Source organism: Python bivittatus, unplaced genomic scaffold, assembly GCF_059951505.1.
Source record: "Python bivittatus isolate LINGU-HERP-01145 unplaced genomic scaffold, Pbiv_v1 ctg000320_np1212, whole genome shotgun sequence".
Taxonomy (NCBI): Eukaryota; Metazoa; Chordata; class Lepidosauria; order Squamata; family Pythonidae; genus Python; species Python bivittatus.
This window is the reverse complement of record NW_028277052.1, coordinates 10,924,211-10,941,070: the sequence shown is the minus strand read 5'-3', so window position 1 is coordinate 10,941,070 and position 16,860 is coordinate 10,924,211. Positions and strand designations below refer to the sequence as shown.

Genomic DNA, 16,860 nt, shown 5'->3' with positions numbered 1-16,860 from the left:
TATTTAAGAGGTAGGAAACATACCCAATTCAGAAGTAACAATTTTGATTTGATACACTACGTACTTCATGCTGACTGCTTACCTTTTGCCTTTCTTCCTACCCTCATGTGATTAACTTTGCCAACGATAATCTGTTTTCTTAATCTCACTCCTCCCAAGCATCTAAAGAATCCCATCCTGGTTTGGAGGGAGCCCTTAAGACACAAGTTATAAAAAAGAGAACCCACAGACACATGACCATTTGTTATAATCAAGTCCAGTTATAAACTCAAATTTGCATGCCCCATGACTTTTAAATTACATATACAGGGGAAACATATATTAAATAAAATACCTGCACAATAAATGTATTCTAAACTTCAGTGAAAACCTTCATTAGGAAAAACTAAACAAAACACCACAATTCCACAGACAGATTATAAAACAGATCCATTTTACAAACTGCAGCTGAAAATAATGTGGAATATAATCCAGTATATCTGAATGACACCAAATTGAAGACTGAAATAGATAACAGTGGTATAAAAATAAGCTTCAGTAATCCATTCACGATTAAACTGTGAGTTCTTGTTAGATTGTATAATTTTAGAGAATTATTTGTATATTCTGACCAGTCTGCATCATATATATTCAGATTTGTGAAAATAAAGCCAATCCCATTTTTTTCACAACAGATCTAGCAAATATTGATCAGTACTGCCACTAAATGCTGCTGATTGTCTTCTCACGCATTATCAGCCTCTTTACAGGACAAACTTTCCTACCACATCTCCCTCTCCCTGTTTGCATATTACACATACCCATTTCAGCATTTAATTGTACACTGAGCTACCTGCTATGTCCACTGCCTTTTCTGGGTGGGGGAAACTGCACCAACTCAAAGCCCCAGTAAACTTGTCAAATGTTCTTTGTTGCTTATCAGCCTGCTGAAGTCTGTAGTTCTACTGACTGCCCAGTGGCTTTTGTGAACAACTTTCAGCTCTTGTCCATCAATCTGAATGGCTCCATTCATTCCTATTCAGACACTGTATCTAGTTGGCTTGGATAACGACAGTCATTTGGAAAAGCCCTTGCCCAGGGAGCAGAAATCCCACTAGTGAGATTGCCTTCAGAAATCTTTGCCTATTCCTCCATCTCTGTTCTGTTAAGACAAACCAAAAGGAAATGACAAGAAAAGAACATGTGGAAGTATAAGTAGGTTATCTTGGAACTTCAAGAATTCTGTTATCAAAATACAAGTCACATGGCAATTCAGTCAGCCACCTTTAAGACTGTGTCTGAGTACTGCAACCAGTTTTCCATTATAATGAAATACAGAAACAGTGGTTAAAAATTCTCATTTTCCTTGACTGCTACATAATTATTTAGGTTCCAAAGTCTTAGGTAAAATTGAATGTAAGCTAGAAAAATTATGATATTTGGCTTCTAAAAATCTCATTTTTTTTACACAAAATGGTAAACTCAACGTAAAGATGAAACACCCTAGATCAGTAATTCTCTGCAAACCAGTCCATTGGCATTCCACAGGCTTTGAGATAAAAGAGCTACACTCAACATGATTTCTTTTTCCAATTCTACTCATCTGAGCAACAGTTTTATTGATATAGTCTATGGGATAGAGTTCTGGAAACAAAAGCTGGAAAACGAACAGATTTATGTTTAGCCAAGGATTCATTGGGAGGCCTTAAATAATAACAATACCTTTATTTTTCTTCCTTTTCATCCATGTTTTCCACTGATAGGCAAAAATGGAAGTAGCACAGGGCTTTGTTTCTCCAATTATATGGGCAAACGAGCCTAAAAGTGCCCTAGTTTTTCAGCTACTGCCATGGTTTTAAGAATACAAATGAATAGATTCATGTTCTCTGTAGAAAATGATCTGACTAATTTATTAATGTTCTGCATATAGACAATGGGCAATGTAAAGACATGTAATAAAACTACAAATAAAAAATAAAACAGTATTATATAGACACAGTAGAAAGCATTTCACTGAAAGACACTATAGTCTAGCCCCCAAACATTGTAATAATGCAATAACCATTATCTGTGCCAATGATGTACCAATGTAACAGTTCCAGCAGAGGCCAGACAGCTATCTGTTAGGGATGTTTTAATTTGGATTCCTGCTTCAAGCAGAGGATTGAATTGGATGGTCTCAATAGTCCTTCACATTCTATGATTCTAGGGCTAGTTAAGTGATGGCTAAGGAAACAAAATCAAGCCTTCAGAAAATCAGCACAGTGTAATCTTTTTTCACCTTAGTAATTGGCATGTCAAAATATGGACTGAATGTAGAATTTGATGTGGTGAAAGAGTCTCATAGTGTCTTTGTGGAACTATGTCAGAGAGTCTAAAGCAGGCATCTCAAACTCAAATCATCACAAGTGCTGCACAAGGATTAGTTTATTAGCTGGAGGTCAGCAATGCTGAAGCCTTTTCATATGTTGATATGAAAATCTCTAGTGAGTCACAAATGAAGAAAATTATCATGCTATACTATTAAACATAAATTTTTAAAATAAAATAACTACTATGAAACAGCTACTTGAGAAACAGAGCTATTCCGCCATGGCTGTTTAACTGAAGTGTTTTTCATTATCCAGAACACCAATATTTGGTTTTATTACTGGGTTATCTATAATTTTTTCAAGAACATAGCCAGGATGATATAATCTAGGAAACCCATCTCACTAAGGGCTGCCCAAATCCTGCTTTTCTTTTTCTCCTTTTTCCTTGCTGAGCAGGGATCTTTCCACTTTTTTTACTCTACTCTCTTCTTGCCTGGCAGAAACACCCTTGCAGCAGTGGCACTTCTTCCTTCTCTCCCAGACCATCTTTCCTGGCCAAGCATTAATGCTCTACTGCTCCTGCACAGACAGCTTGGCCCAGCCTCAGAAGCAGTTTCCTCCACAGTGCAAGCATAGATGGGATTTCCCAAGGGCACCACTGCCTGGCACAAGAGGCCTCAAGGCATCAATTGTGTATCTGACTGACCAGGCCCTGTGGTTGTCGGGAGACCTCCTAAGTGAGTCTGTTTGTCTCTCTGGAGTTCTTCCTGGGGTCCAGCTTGCCTCTCTATGTGGCACTCAGTGCTGTGGCCTTCCTGTGCAGCTTCCTCAGCAGCTATGTAGTATGACTGCAGGCCACAGAAAATGACTTGGAGAATCATGAATTTTAGATCGTGCTTTAAAGTTACCTGAGAAGAGATTGTTAACCAAAACCAGGCTGCAGTCAGTACAAGGAAGACAAAAATTATAGGGATGCAAAGACAAATATTAACCACATAATGATGCAAAATTAAAGTAGTTCATGACCAAGCTATGGACAGTTGTTTCTTTCAAGTGAATCTCTTTCTAAACAACCCTATCTTGTAAGAGGATGGGCTGACTAATAAACAACATTGCTTCTCAAATTATCAGGGTCTCACACACACACACACACACACACCCATCTTTACATTAACTGATCTGAAAGGCCTAGTACTTACATTAGCCTAAGGCATAGGAACTACTGCACTTCCATTCCTTTCCTTGCCATCAGAATATTGTGAGAAGCACAGTGAATGATCAAGTGTTCTTTTACAGATCTTACATTTATCCCTGTGGAAGAGAAGACTGGCATATTCCACTCCTCTGAAATGATTAGTGTTCACATATACTTGCTTCAAAATATTTCAGACTAATAATAAAATAGCTATCTGAATCCCAAGATGAACCATTGTACATTCTAGTTCTTTCACTGCTAGCAAAGTCAATCCAGGAGGGAAACAATAGTTTAGTGAAATAACCAAAACCAGCTGTACAGAATAGCATGCATGCATCACCCCTCAAATAAGGCCCCTTAAAATGAAATACAATGAAGGGTAGCCTGGAGCAATTTTGTTGCTCTAAGTTGGAATGGAATTGGGAAGAAACATCTTGTAAATCTTGTTTAGTCAAAAATTCAAGGTAAATGATTAGCCAACAATCATAATGGTGCAGCAAACAAAAAGCCAGTATGTTGAATAATAAGAAACATATCTAAAATCTTCTGCAAACTTCATCATTCCTCACAATTACTTGAAATTCTCACCTTCTTTATGTTTCCAAAGGTAGAACTGTTCAACATGTATATAGTACCTAAAAATTATGCAATCAATTATTTAGGCAAGTACTTCTTTACAAAAAAAAACACAAACCTCCTGGGCAATAATGCAACAAAATGTGGATTTTGAGTCCTCCCCAAAATAAACTACTTTGAATCCTTTTAAATTAAAAGAATCTCTTTCTTATAATTTTTTGGGTTACTTGCATCACCTTCTCCAAATATTCTTCATGGTGCAGAATTTCAACTGGCTGGCTGTCAAAATATAAATCAGGAATAACCTAAGAAGATATTGAAAACATGTACTACTAACCAAACTCTAGAATTCACATCCAGCGTTTTACCAGAAATATGGATTCCCTTTTTCAAAAAATTAATTAATAATAAAAAGTTAATAGCAGAGCTGATAACTAGGGTGTCCAACTCCAGACTGGCATTCTGATTTGAATATTACAAGATATTTGTACATATTAATACATACGTTTTACAACTTGTAACAGTTTTTAAAACTTATAACCATGAGATTTAGAAGCTTGCTTTAAAAAAAAAGGTAACAGTGACAACAGATTCAATGCATACAACTCTCAAAGCCACATGCCTTGATTAATGGAATTTTAACTAACACTGAATTCCTAGAGGGGTACTTGCGTTAGTCTGTTGCAGCAGAAACAACAGAGTCTTGTGGCACCTTAAAGACTAACATATTTATTATAGCATAAACTGTAGTCCATGAAAGCTTCTTTATAATAAATGTGTTAGTCTTTAAGATGCCACAAATTCAATTGTTATTGAATTTCTAGGCTCCAACATCAAGCATTCTACTAAAATTTTAAAATGTCTGTGCCTTGATGCCATTGCATCATATTTCCAGCCTACTCAAGCTGTCTGCAACAAATGCAGCTTAACATCTACAAAATGAATGTGTAAGTATCAATACTTTCTCTAGAAGACTGGCAATGCTACACTTAATTAAACATGAAAAAGGTCAGCCAGAAGAAAAAGGTGTGCACCACTAGGAATGCATATTGTGGATTAGTTACCCTAACAGCTACTCAATCTAGTTTCAACCTGTTCTCTTGAGAGCCAGATCTATATTGTTCCCAACTTAAGATAATAATAGGTGATGCCCAAGTTATTCATCACTTGGCAAAGCCATGTTCATACTCAAAGAGAGATTGTTCTGTTAACTTTACTACTGCAAGATAAGCAGGCTTTAGTTGCTTTAGTTATGCGAGAACAAGGGAAAATACCTGAACAATGGAAAAGGATTTGGAGAGAATGTAACCTAGAGGTGTGTGAGTAACACAATATTTCCATACTGCCAAACACCTGGGCTCCTAAACACCACACACTAACCCTTCATCAGCAACTACTGCTGTTTTTTTCAGAAATAGACCCTAAAGGAGGATTTTTCTGTTAAGCTCTTCAGCCAACAAAGGCACTTTTACCTGACAGTGATCATATCAATGTGTAGCTCTGAATTTCTTTTCAAAAGTCATGAAGTCATGTATATGCCAGGTTTGTAAATGATCCCTTGTCAGATGATGGATAAAAAGTTTAAAAAAAAATTTTTTTTTGCATTTAGGAAAGAACTAGGGAAACTTGTTCAACCAAACATATCTCTTCACTGAGCCTCAATGAAGTGCCTATACTTCCCCAAAACTCTTTCCAGAAACAATACTAGCCTGTTAGTAAGCTGTTTTTGCTAGTACTTCCTCTACTTTTAGTTACCCATAATCTTTCCTACTGGACAAAGTAAATAGGAAATAAAACCAACTCAACAGAGAGGTGTCACTTCAAAGTGCTTCCAATGCCTTGAAACTATGTCTCTGTAATTCTGGCTTACATTAACCTCTCCCAGCACTTACTATTACAGTCACAATTTATTATTAAAAATGTGAAAGTTCATACTTTATCAAAAGTAAACAATCTGATAGATCAAACACTTATCAAAACAAGAAACAGATGGCAACTTTGTTCCCCACCCAAATCAGATTCAATTCTAATTGCTTAGGCCTACAGGGCAGTAGAGATGCAAGAAATTTGAATATTGATTATTATAAAAAGAGTCTGCATTTGCTACATCACAGCTGCTAGAATTTGTAATGGCTTTTTGTCTTCTCTACAATATGTTACTTATCAGAAGTTCTTGGATTCTTATGTTCCTGTTGATTCGGTCTGCTGGGAAAAGCCTGACAGAAGCTTCAGCAAGGAGAGAATGTAGGTCTTGTAGAAAAAAAGAAAGATGTCTTAGCAGCATTGTTTGTCCACATCCACTATTCAACTTGAGCTGTAATATTTAGCTGTCTTTAAGTCCCTTGAGAAAATCAATCTATAGCTTTTTCAAATACAGAACTACTAGTGTACTATTACCATAGTTTTAATGCCAATTAAGATAAAACTAGGAGCAAAAAGACCATTAGTTAATATTATCCTAAGTCGGCCAGGAAAATAAAACATGGAAATGGAAAGAGAATGATCCACGGTTTGAGATGTTCTTATTTTTATGTTACTTATTATGTATAAACATTCATTTTCATATTACCCAGTATTATCATTTTCCTTCTTTCCTTCCTTCCGCACTATGCCGTAGTCTGTGAAGGTCAAGGACTCATATTTATGTTTGTCCACAGCTACCAGTGGGTTGCTTCACTCAAAGTCTTAAAAATGGAAAATGAGGCATGAACAGATACAAATTGCCTAATTTTTTAAAAAAAATTTTAAAAATTTTTTAGTTTTCTCTACAAGGGAATTATACAAGCAAATGTTCTGTATTGTTGAACAATTCTAGGACCTTTACACTGTTTTCCATCTGTATCCCTATATAGATCTCTTCCTAATGTAAGGGGGAAACTTGACTGAATATGGTATACATTTTAACTAAACAGAAATATTGCAATTGGTGTCTGCTTAATTTATAGCCTGCTTATAAGAGCATGACAAAATAAAGATCAGCTTACGACAAAAACTGTAACAAAAAATCAACCACAATAGAGAAGGTCTAGATCACTGTTTCTCAACCTTGGCCACTTGAAGATGTGTGGACTTCAACTCCCAGAATTCCCCCCTTGCTGTCTGGGGAATTCTGGGAGTTGAAGTCCACACATCTTCAAGTGGCCAAGGCTGAGAAACACTGGTCTAGATCTTCAGAAAAAAAGCTGTGCTTTCTATTTTTTAAAAAAGAGGAGCCTTAAAATAATGACAAATGGTCCTAGAAGTTTTCAGCATATATTTTAAATATTTCTAGGATTCTTTTTAGCAAAGTTTCATTGTTAAAAGCAAAGTTTCACTATTAAATGCAATACAAATAAAACATCCAAAAGCAATGGAATAGACCAGAGGTCCCAAAACTTTCTGTTATGGTGCCCTTAGTATCTCGGTAATTTTTTCATGTTGTGCCTAGGCCAAAACTGTGAACTAACTTGAGCTAGTAGTTTGTGATCCCACAGTGCCCCATGAGTTCGCTATGGTGCCCTGGTGCACGTTTGGGTACTGCAGGAGTAGACCAAAAGAAGAAGAAAAAAATTCCCCATAGTTCAAAAATGCTTTAGAAATGGCTGTGTCTGACTACTTTTCCATGAAGCAAAGTTTCACTAGCCATCTTGGGTATTGAGAAGAGGTCATGTAAAAAGAAAGGTTCTTTGAGATAACTGGAAATTAAATTATTAGGTCTTGTAAAAATAAGAACAATTCATGACTCAGAGATGAATTGGCAGGCAAAACAGATATTGTTAATAAGTAGACAACCTAATTCTGCATTAGCTAGTTTCCAAATCATCTTCAAAAGCATCCCTGCATAGAATGTGTAAGCAACAGTCTAATTCAGAAGTCACCAGTGTAATGGATAAATGTTAGAATGCAGTATCAACCACAGCTACCACTTAGGAGGCCAGAAGTGAATTTGAATTCAGCAGCTCCCACAAGCAATGACCAAGGAACATAAGCCAATGCAGAACAGACTCTTCTGGACTTTTCTAGCCTAATAAGCCTCCTCACTATGCCAGCACTTTCCAGTTATCTAGGTTGATTTTAAATATATGACCCTTCATCCAGACAATTATTGACTGTAAACAAGCATTCCAGGATAACACTGCCTCACTAAGTTCACTGGCATACTAGCTTACAGTAAGCTACATTTCCCTGTCAACCTCTTCCAGTGATTCCATGTAGATCATCCTTCCTTGGTCTGATGAGCTGTAATTTCCATGATACTCCAGCCAGCATGGCCCTTCTCTCTGGGAGACCAGCAACAGGGCTATGCAAATCCTTTGGAAGAGGTGGTTTGGAACATGTTACAGCATGTATGAAACACTTCTTTTGGAATTGTTACCACAGTCATATCTTTTTCTAGGCTCACATGGCCGTCTTGGAAGCTGCTCACAGCTGTCTCTGCATGAATGTGCATGAACAGCCACTTTGGTAGGGAAAAAATAAAAAACAAAGGAAGTGGCTGTACATGCACACACATGCAGAGACAGCAGGAAGCTCTTTCAGGTATTTGTACATCCCTAATTAGCAATTCAAGAAAAGACGAAGCCAGCAATATTCCCTTTTGTAATATAAAAATAGCTATGTGATATGTAAAGAGAGAATATGAATGAAGTTGATTCTGCCAACTTCACTGACCAATGTCAGGAACATCAAATGATCAAAACCCAAACCAAACAAACAAAAATACTCTTCACCTTAACAAACAAAAGAAAATACTGGCAATGAAGGAACAGCAGAGGACATGCAAGTGAGAAGACAATTAACTGCAACTAAAAAAATTTGTTGAGATCAAGAAAGACTTTTCAATAATCCTGCACGTAATTATCTCCTTTTACATGAAGATGAATGCATATATATGCACTCGCACTGCAGCAATAAAAGTTTAAATGGTGGCCGAGTGTAAAAACAGTTTGTCATTTAACATTCTTCGAGAGAGAAATTGCATACCTGTTAGAAACACTTTAGGTAGAGGATACTTTGTTTTATGGTAGAAAGTTATCCTTTTTGCCAGAAATTTTAGGAACATTAACAAACTTCACTCACTTCTCAGATCTCCAATTTTCACTGCGTTCCCACTCAGGTACTGCTAAGTTCACATCTTTTCCCTTTATCCATTCCCATTATCTCCTGAGTAAAGACTGTCCCATATGATTTAATTGTATTGACTTCCAGCTATTCTGTCAACTTCCTACTGAACTTAACCCATTCTCTGTTTCCTTATTGTTTGCTGCTCTTGGCCCGGCCTCTTCTTTCCCTGTTAGTAAAGCAACCCCCCCACCAACTATCCACATACCTATAGTAGAATCTTTGATCTCAAAGATTATAGTATGTCTCACTCTCTAGTGGCAGAAAGAAAAGTACATAGTCTGTAAAACACTCAGGAGGAAAAATAAATACCTCAGCTCTGTTTACCTGTAGCCCTTATTTCAATTATTAGAACTGCAACAATATTACAGACACAACTTGATTTGTTGAGGAGTCTGTATCTCTACAGAAAGGTTTGCTACAAAATTTGAGCTTTTATTTGAGGTAAATTAAACTACGAACACTAAATACAGAATCACAGTATTATTGTGGGGAAAACAAGAAAGAAATTAAACAGGCCATTTTACTGCCTGCTGTTTTCCAATCTGATGTGCATGACTCTAGAAAGCAGCAGTCTAACAACACAATTGTACTGATATACAGCTATTTTAGATAGTGGATGATTTAAGAGTTCAGTTCTTCTCCTATTAACAGAAGTTATCTTGCTGTCTACATATAGTGACATCCAAAATGAAAGAAAGAAAGAAAGAAAGAAAGAAAGAAAGAAAGAAAGAAAGAAAGAGAAAGAGAAAGAGAAAGAAAGAAAGAAAGAAAGAAAGAAAGGAAGGAAGGAAGGAAACTAACTTTGCCAGGGCACCATCATTCTGCATTTATTAGGTGAGAAAGCAGCTGCAACTCATCCCAGGAGGGTTCCCCCCCCCCCCCAATGCTACACAGAACTTGGGGTTTATCTCATGCCTGAAGCAGTTACAGCGAGGACAAGAATGTAACAAAACAATAACTCTAAATAAGAAACAGACTTTTCATCAAGAAAAAAAAAGTATCCCCAGAGACAAAGCATTCAAGCTTTCTATCTAACCTTTTAAAATTGCTCCCACAAGTTAACTAAAAAGATCTGAATGTATTAAAACAAAGCAGAAAGAAAACAGCTCCTTAAAGCAACATAAGTAACTTAAAATACATAATTTGTTTTTCTATAATATGCTCTGGTAAGTTGTCACAAGTAGGGAAAATGGCTGCTGTGCTTTGGTTAAGATTAACTTGTGAGTATCAAGATACACTGGTATTAACTGATCCTTTATACAGAAGATTAAATGTTAATTATTTTACTGAGAAAAGAACAATGAAAGAAGCATAGTATAAAAGCTGGAGAATGTTCTCTGAAGTGAATTTACCTGACTCAGAATTACTAACAGGTTGCAGTACAAGAGGGGTGACACTTCCAAAATGCTGAGATTAGAGGGAGATGCTAAAGAATAGGAGCCACTCTTCTGGCATTATGGAAGCAGTGAAATCATAACTAAAGCAGTGATTGTTGTTTAACAATGTTGTTTAAATCCCACTGAAGACTAAATTGAACAGTTTAACGATGAACACAAGTACAACCTAAGAGAAAACTGGAAAACTGCAGAGATTTTCTCCACAGTACCTTACCACAATTTTGCCAACTAAAGTTTAGTGTGCATGCCACACGCACAAAAGATCCTTGAGAACGCCAGGGAAAAACCTGCACCATCTTTTTTCTTGTAAACACAAGAGGATTCAATCATTTCAATTATTTGAAGTAACTATATTTTCAATATTAGAAAACTCAGAAATCTTTTATCATTTCCCAGCAATAAAAATGCATTTTAATTCTCCAGGATAAGAAGTGTAGTAATATGACAGCCACCTATGTGGCCTTCACACAGATGCAGCGAAGTTCATTTCTGTTGCTTCAGAGGGTAGGACCTAAAAAGAATTTCATTGAAACACTAGAAGGAATGTTTTGAAAGTACAAATTCTTTACCAGAGGAACAAACTGTTTAATTAATGCACTAAATCATAAATTGTGGCTTATAACACTGCTAAGTTAAAAACAAATTAATCAGGCTAGTTTAACATGATCTATGAACCCAGGCTATTCCATATGGCATCACAAATTCAGTTTTAGGAGCTTGGAGTTAAATTCCTTCATAATCACTTACCTAAAAATAAGTTCCTGAATTCATTCTTAACATTCCAAGAGTGAACTTTTATTTACACACACACACACACACACACACTGATTTTTAAAAAGTACAATATAAAAATATTAATTTTCATCCACTCCAGTGTCTGATTCAATGTAACATTGGATAGAATTCTGGCTACATCAGTTTTAATAACCATGGGGGGGGAAACACATCTTCATCTTAATTCCCTATCAGATAGGACTTATAATGATAAACCATATTAAACTAAACACTGAGTTACCTGGAATTTCATTTTTAAAGTTAAAGAAATAGTGGGAAATGATCCTTATGTCCCCAAGCCTACAGCAAGAAAGTCTGCAGTACTATACAGGATTTTAGAACGATCAGATAATCTATTGCATCTGCACAAGATTCAAGAAATTAGGAAGCAGCCTATGTGCCACTCTGGCACATTAAGACTTGCTGTTCTCTGGCTATCCATCTTACCTCTAAAAGAAGGGATATCAATAGGATCTAAGGAACTGATCTAAATATAAGGCAGGTTCATATGGGAACAGGCCTGTTCCCACATAATTAACAATAACTGAAGCGTAACATATAACATATTATTACTAGAAGTTCAGCAAAATGATTTCTAATAACGTCCATGTAAAAATGGCAAAACTATCAATTTATTACACCAACTCCTTATGGTCTTCAGGAATCCATCACTAGTGCTACAAAATTCAATCAGTTTAAACTCTTTTCATAAACAAAAGAGCACTCTTAATTTACTGGGCAGATTTTTAGAAAGTGGTTAATCTTCTTATACAAACACTCAGGAAATGTTTGTTCTTAAGATTATGCCTGCTATGAAATGTCTGCATATAATTAAATTTACAAGTGGGGAACTTTGGGCTCTCCAAGATAATATTTCCTATCATCCATAATCCAGCATGGGCAATGGGACTATGAAGTCCTACAAATCTGAAGGGCCCAGGATCACCATTATTAATCTAAATATGAGGAAAATATACTTTTTCCTCCTTCTGAAAATGTAATAAAACTTTATGTCATTACATGTATCTTTTGATTTTATGGATTAGTCCAAACGCAATAATGCAATGCAAAGCAAAAGACCGGTGTTACTTGCTGAGGAAACTGATAAGATGTTCATGGACAACCCAAAAGAGAATAATAGATTCACATGATAAGGAAGCAGGCAGGGAATCCCTAATGGCCACAGAACACAATGAGCTCCTGAGGGTTATGGCATCTGTAGAATTTGGAATTGGAGTTGGAACACTGGGGGGGCTGGCCTCTAGAGAATTCAATTTACTGTCTAACGCTTGGTCAATTTGCTTAATCACTTTTTAAAATGTCTGTGGGGACACACAATGTCAGCCCATTAACAGCTTTTAAATGGCTTAAGTCTCCCCTTAAATGAGAAAAGCAGAGCAAACAAGAGATGGTTGCAAGATCTGCCTATGTCATAATTCTTTTATGCTTTACTTTGCCAGTCAAAATTTAGTGTGAAGTATTAAGTCACTGCCAAACTGTGTTCCCAATTCTTCTCTCCCAAAGCACAGAGGAAAAAAAAAAACAATACATGGCATAATTCTCTGAACTATTATTAAGGTGTTTTCTACATGTTTACTGACTTTACAAATATATATTTTTGACTTTACAAATATATATATTTTGTTAACAAAAATTGCATTGAGCCCTAAGAGGTCTGTAAACTCTTTATATAAAGAAAACATTCATAATTGGCTTACAAAGCTCTAATCTATAAAAACAATATAATCTATTATTTCTCTATATCTGACATTGCCTTGTGTAAATCAAAGCAAATAGCACAAGTGGTATTCAGAAACCTTACACAACTAAAATGTATGCAAATATAAACAAAGAAAACGAGGACTGAAATTTTACATATACTTTTACTTAAGGGAAAAAACTGTATGATCTTTTACTTTTATGTATAGGAAATGCTTTTTAAAGTTGTTAATCATTTCAGTTATTAGTTAAAAGCACCTAAGAAACTCTGTGCTATTCTACATAGCAAAGTTGTGCTTGAGGTGGCACCTAGGCATCTGGATATTATGCCTATTTTTTAATTAATATTACACTGAAATCAAGAGAATATGTTTATTAATTTATCAGTTGTTCAGTTTACTCACAGATGGGAAATCTTTCCTAACCGGAGTTAAAGTGGGCTACAGCTCATATAATTGTATTTTCCCTCTCCACCATGAATTTTTCTTTCCATTCTGAGAGAAACTCACAGCACAGCATTAAATCTACAGTACTATTAGCTTTATTAGAGGTTAGTTTTAATCAGACATTACAAATCTGCTTAAACAGTTGAGTTCATATGTTGATTAAAAAACAACCTTCAGTAGCTTTATTAATCTACTGTTTCTCAATCTTAGCAACTTTAACATGTGTGGACTTCAACTCCCAGAATTCCCCAGCCAGCATGCTGAGGTTGAGAAACACTGAAATAATATACTATGGCTACTGCTAGCAAGGAAAGAGGAATGACCATGCTGCATGTCTTCACAAAATCCTAGAATTGGAAAGGATTTAAGAGGTCATCAAGTCCAAACCCCTAAACACTGCAGGAGTCACTGTACTATCCCTGATAGATGACTGTCCTGCCTCTTTTTGAAAACTTCCAGTGAAGGGGAAGAAACCACTCCATGTGGTACCTTATTCCATTGATTAACAGCTCTTGATATCAAGAAGTTCTTCCTAATGTTTAATCTGTATCTACATCCTTGAAGTTTCATCCCATTAGTTCTAGTCTTATCCTCTGGAACAAGTGAGAATAAGCCCAAACCCTCTACAAGGTGCCAGCCCTTCAGTATTTGAAGACAGTTATCATGTCCCCACTCAACCTTTTTTTTTGCAAGCAAAACATACCTAGGTCTTTTAACCATTCCTCATAGGACTTGGTTTCCAGACCTTTCACTGTCTTGGTAGTCCTTCCCTGGACTTGCTCCAGTTTATCGATGTTTTTTTTTAAACCGGGGTGTGTAGAACCTCTGAACCCTGACTGTGGGTCAGGTTGTGCCTAAGGAAGCATATTTTATATTAGAATTATACCATGGTTCATTGTATAATAGTTTACATTAACTATAGTTGTCATATCATCTGAACCTTTATTAACACCTACTTTATAATATAGCCATTAGCTCCAGAGAACATGAGGGTGGAATATGAATGCCCCCAAAGTATAATATGCTCACATTGTTTATTAATCCTGAGTTCATATGGAGGTTGTTTTGAAAGTAAAGGGGCTGGTGGAAAGTTTAAGATCTCTATCCCACCTGCAATGACTCCAATCCCAATGAACCTTAGTTTCAAATACCATTTTATGCTAACCAGAAAGCAAGACACTCTGGTTTTGGGTGATATGCTTAACCTTAGGGAAACTCCCAGACCACAATTAAAACTCAGACTATGATTAAAGGGGTAAGACAGAGGACAATGTACATTCACCTAACCACTCCAAGTTCTTTGAGTGTCTTGTAAACATATTGTGTTCCTATGTAGCACTAAGTCATAATTAGTTTGTTTGGGATTTGTTTGCTTTGGTTTTAGTGTAGGGCTACAAATATCTGAACCAATAAATGGCAACAAAAAAGCACTTCAGTGCCATCTAGTAATGACCTGGATTTTTGCAGCCCAGATCTCATAGCTTACTTTAAACCCACCCTGCTGTAGTTGGCAAAGTTTTACAGTTTACCACAATGAGGGAACCCAGCTGCTGTGGCTTAGCAAATGATGAGGAAATCATGGTAGTAATACTTTAGAATGATATGGGAATGCCTTAGATATGGGAATATCTTAGAATGACATGGGAATCCCATATCCTAGAATGATATGGAATGCTCCAAAATTTATATTAATTATAATAATGATTATTAATAATAAAAACACTCTATTAGTAAGCAACTATATTTAACATTTTGTTGAATACTGTCACTGTTGATCTTACCACCAACCACCCCAAAGTAGGATGATGACAATACAGCATTTCCCATCTTAAATTGAAATAATTGCCAGATAATAAAAATGTCAGATTATAATGCTTCTCTATTGACATTTTATTAAGATTACATGGATTACCCAGGTAAGTACTCCCAGATTCTTAGAACTTTTCATATTCACTAAGCATTAAACCCTTAGGTTGGATAACACTCACAGTATAGCTAATATAACAAGATACTTCAAGGAACCTGGAAGCAAAAGATTAGCACAACTAATTAGTATTCCCCAGCAGCTAGTATTCAGGGGCATGCTGGCTCTGATACTGGAAATAAAATACAGCCACCATGACTGGTAACGGCTGATACAGTTTATTCTCCATGATTGATAATTTCATCAAGCTATCTACCACAACCTAGGATCAATTTCCTAGCCAATCACTTGCCATAGGCCAATCTTTTAAGCAGACTTTCTCTGTCCTGGCTTCCAGGTGTCATTAATTATACTACAATTCCATCAACCACAGCCAACAGAGCCAATGGAATACAGGAGTTGTAGTCCAATCATTCAGAACCATTATAGCAGAGAATCCCCAATGTATTCATATATTACAGAAAATTCTGAGGTTTGTTGTAAATAGTATACACATTTAATACAGACTTGCAAATCTCTAGGAACAGAAACTACATTTCCAAAGACACTCAACAGAAGTTTTGCGTTAAAGGACAATGTGAAGAAGCAATAACATTGAGCAGGCTGTCCTTGGGAGCAAATATAAGCTAGGGCTACAAAAACTTGGGCAAAGAATCCTCTGTGCTGCTATCTAATGGTTGTCCAGATTTTTGCAACCCATATAGCCCTAACTAAGGTTCAAGGAAAACAAGAGTTTAATTTATTTGGTGGTTTTACACGACAGCCTATCTCACATACATGACTCCGGGCCTCTCACAATATTAAAAATAAAAACATATATAAAAAATATAAAACCCAAACCAGCCAGGAAAAAAAAAATTACAAAGCCACAAGTCAACACTCAACATAACCAAGAAACAGGCTTCATCCCACACCCAGAGCTCCAGGCTCAAGCACAGAGCCACGTCTTCAGGGCCTTACGGAAGGCCAACAGGGACAGGGCCAATCTGATCTCTGGAGGCATGGTATTCCAGAGGGCAAGTGCCAGGACAGAATAGGCCCTCCTCCAAGTTTCTATGAAAAGCAGTTGAAAATGGTACAGAGTAACATGTGTTTGATAACTGATAAAGTAAGTTCCCTTTTATCTTCACTATATTAGTGCAGATCTACCTCTACCTTTCCTTGTATACAACAAGCTCCTAAGTGGTTATTAAAAATATTATGCTGTAATTCTTCATTTCATCAATAGCAGAAGTAGCTTCTCTTAGATCCAACCCTGTTGTCTAAACTACAGATGAAGACACACCAACTTCTTCTCTAACCAGAATTCTATTCAAAAATTATTTTATTAAATATATTTTATTCCACTTTGCATTATAGAAAGTCTTGAAGCATTGTTTCCAAAATAAATAAACAATTCACTGAAAATATGAAGAAAGATGATAGAAGTCTTACA

The 16,860-nt window shown here is 36.2% G+C and overlaps 1 protein-coding gene across 1 annotated transcript in view; it reads right to left on the bottom strand.

Annotated features, from left to right (window-relative positions):
- The window catches only part of TCF7L1 (transcription factor 7 like 1), a 60,342-nt gene that overhangs the window by 39,741 nt on the left and 3,741 nt on the right, over positions 1-16,860 (bottom strand). The gene's annotated exons all lie outside the window — the stretch shown is intronic.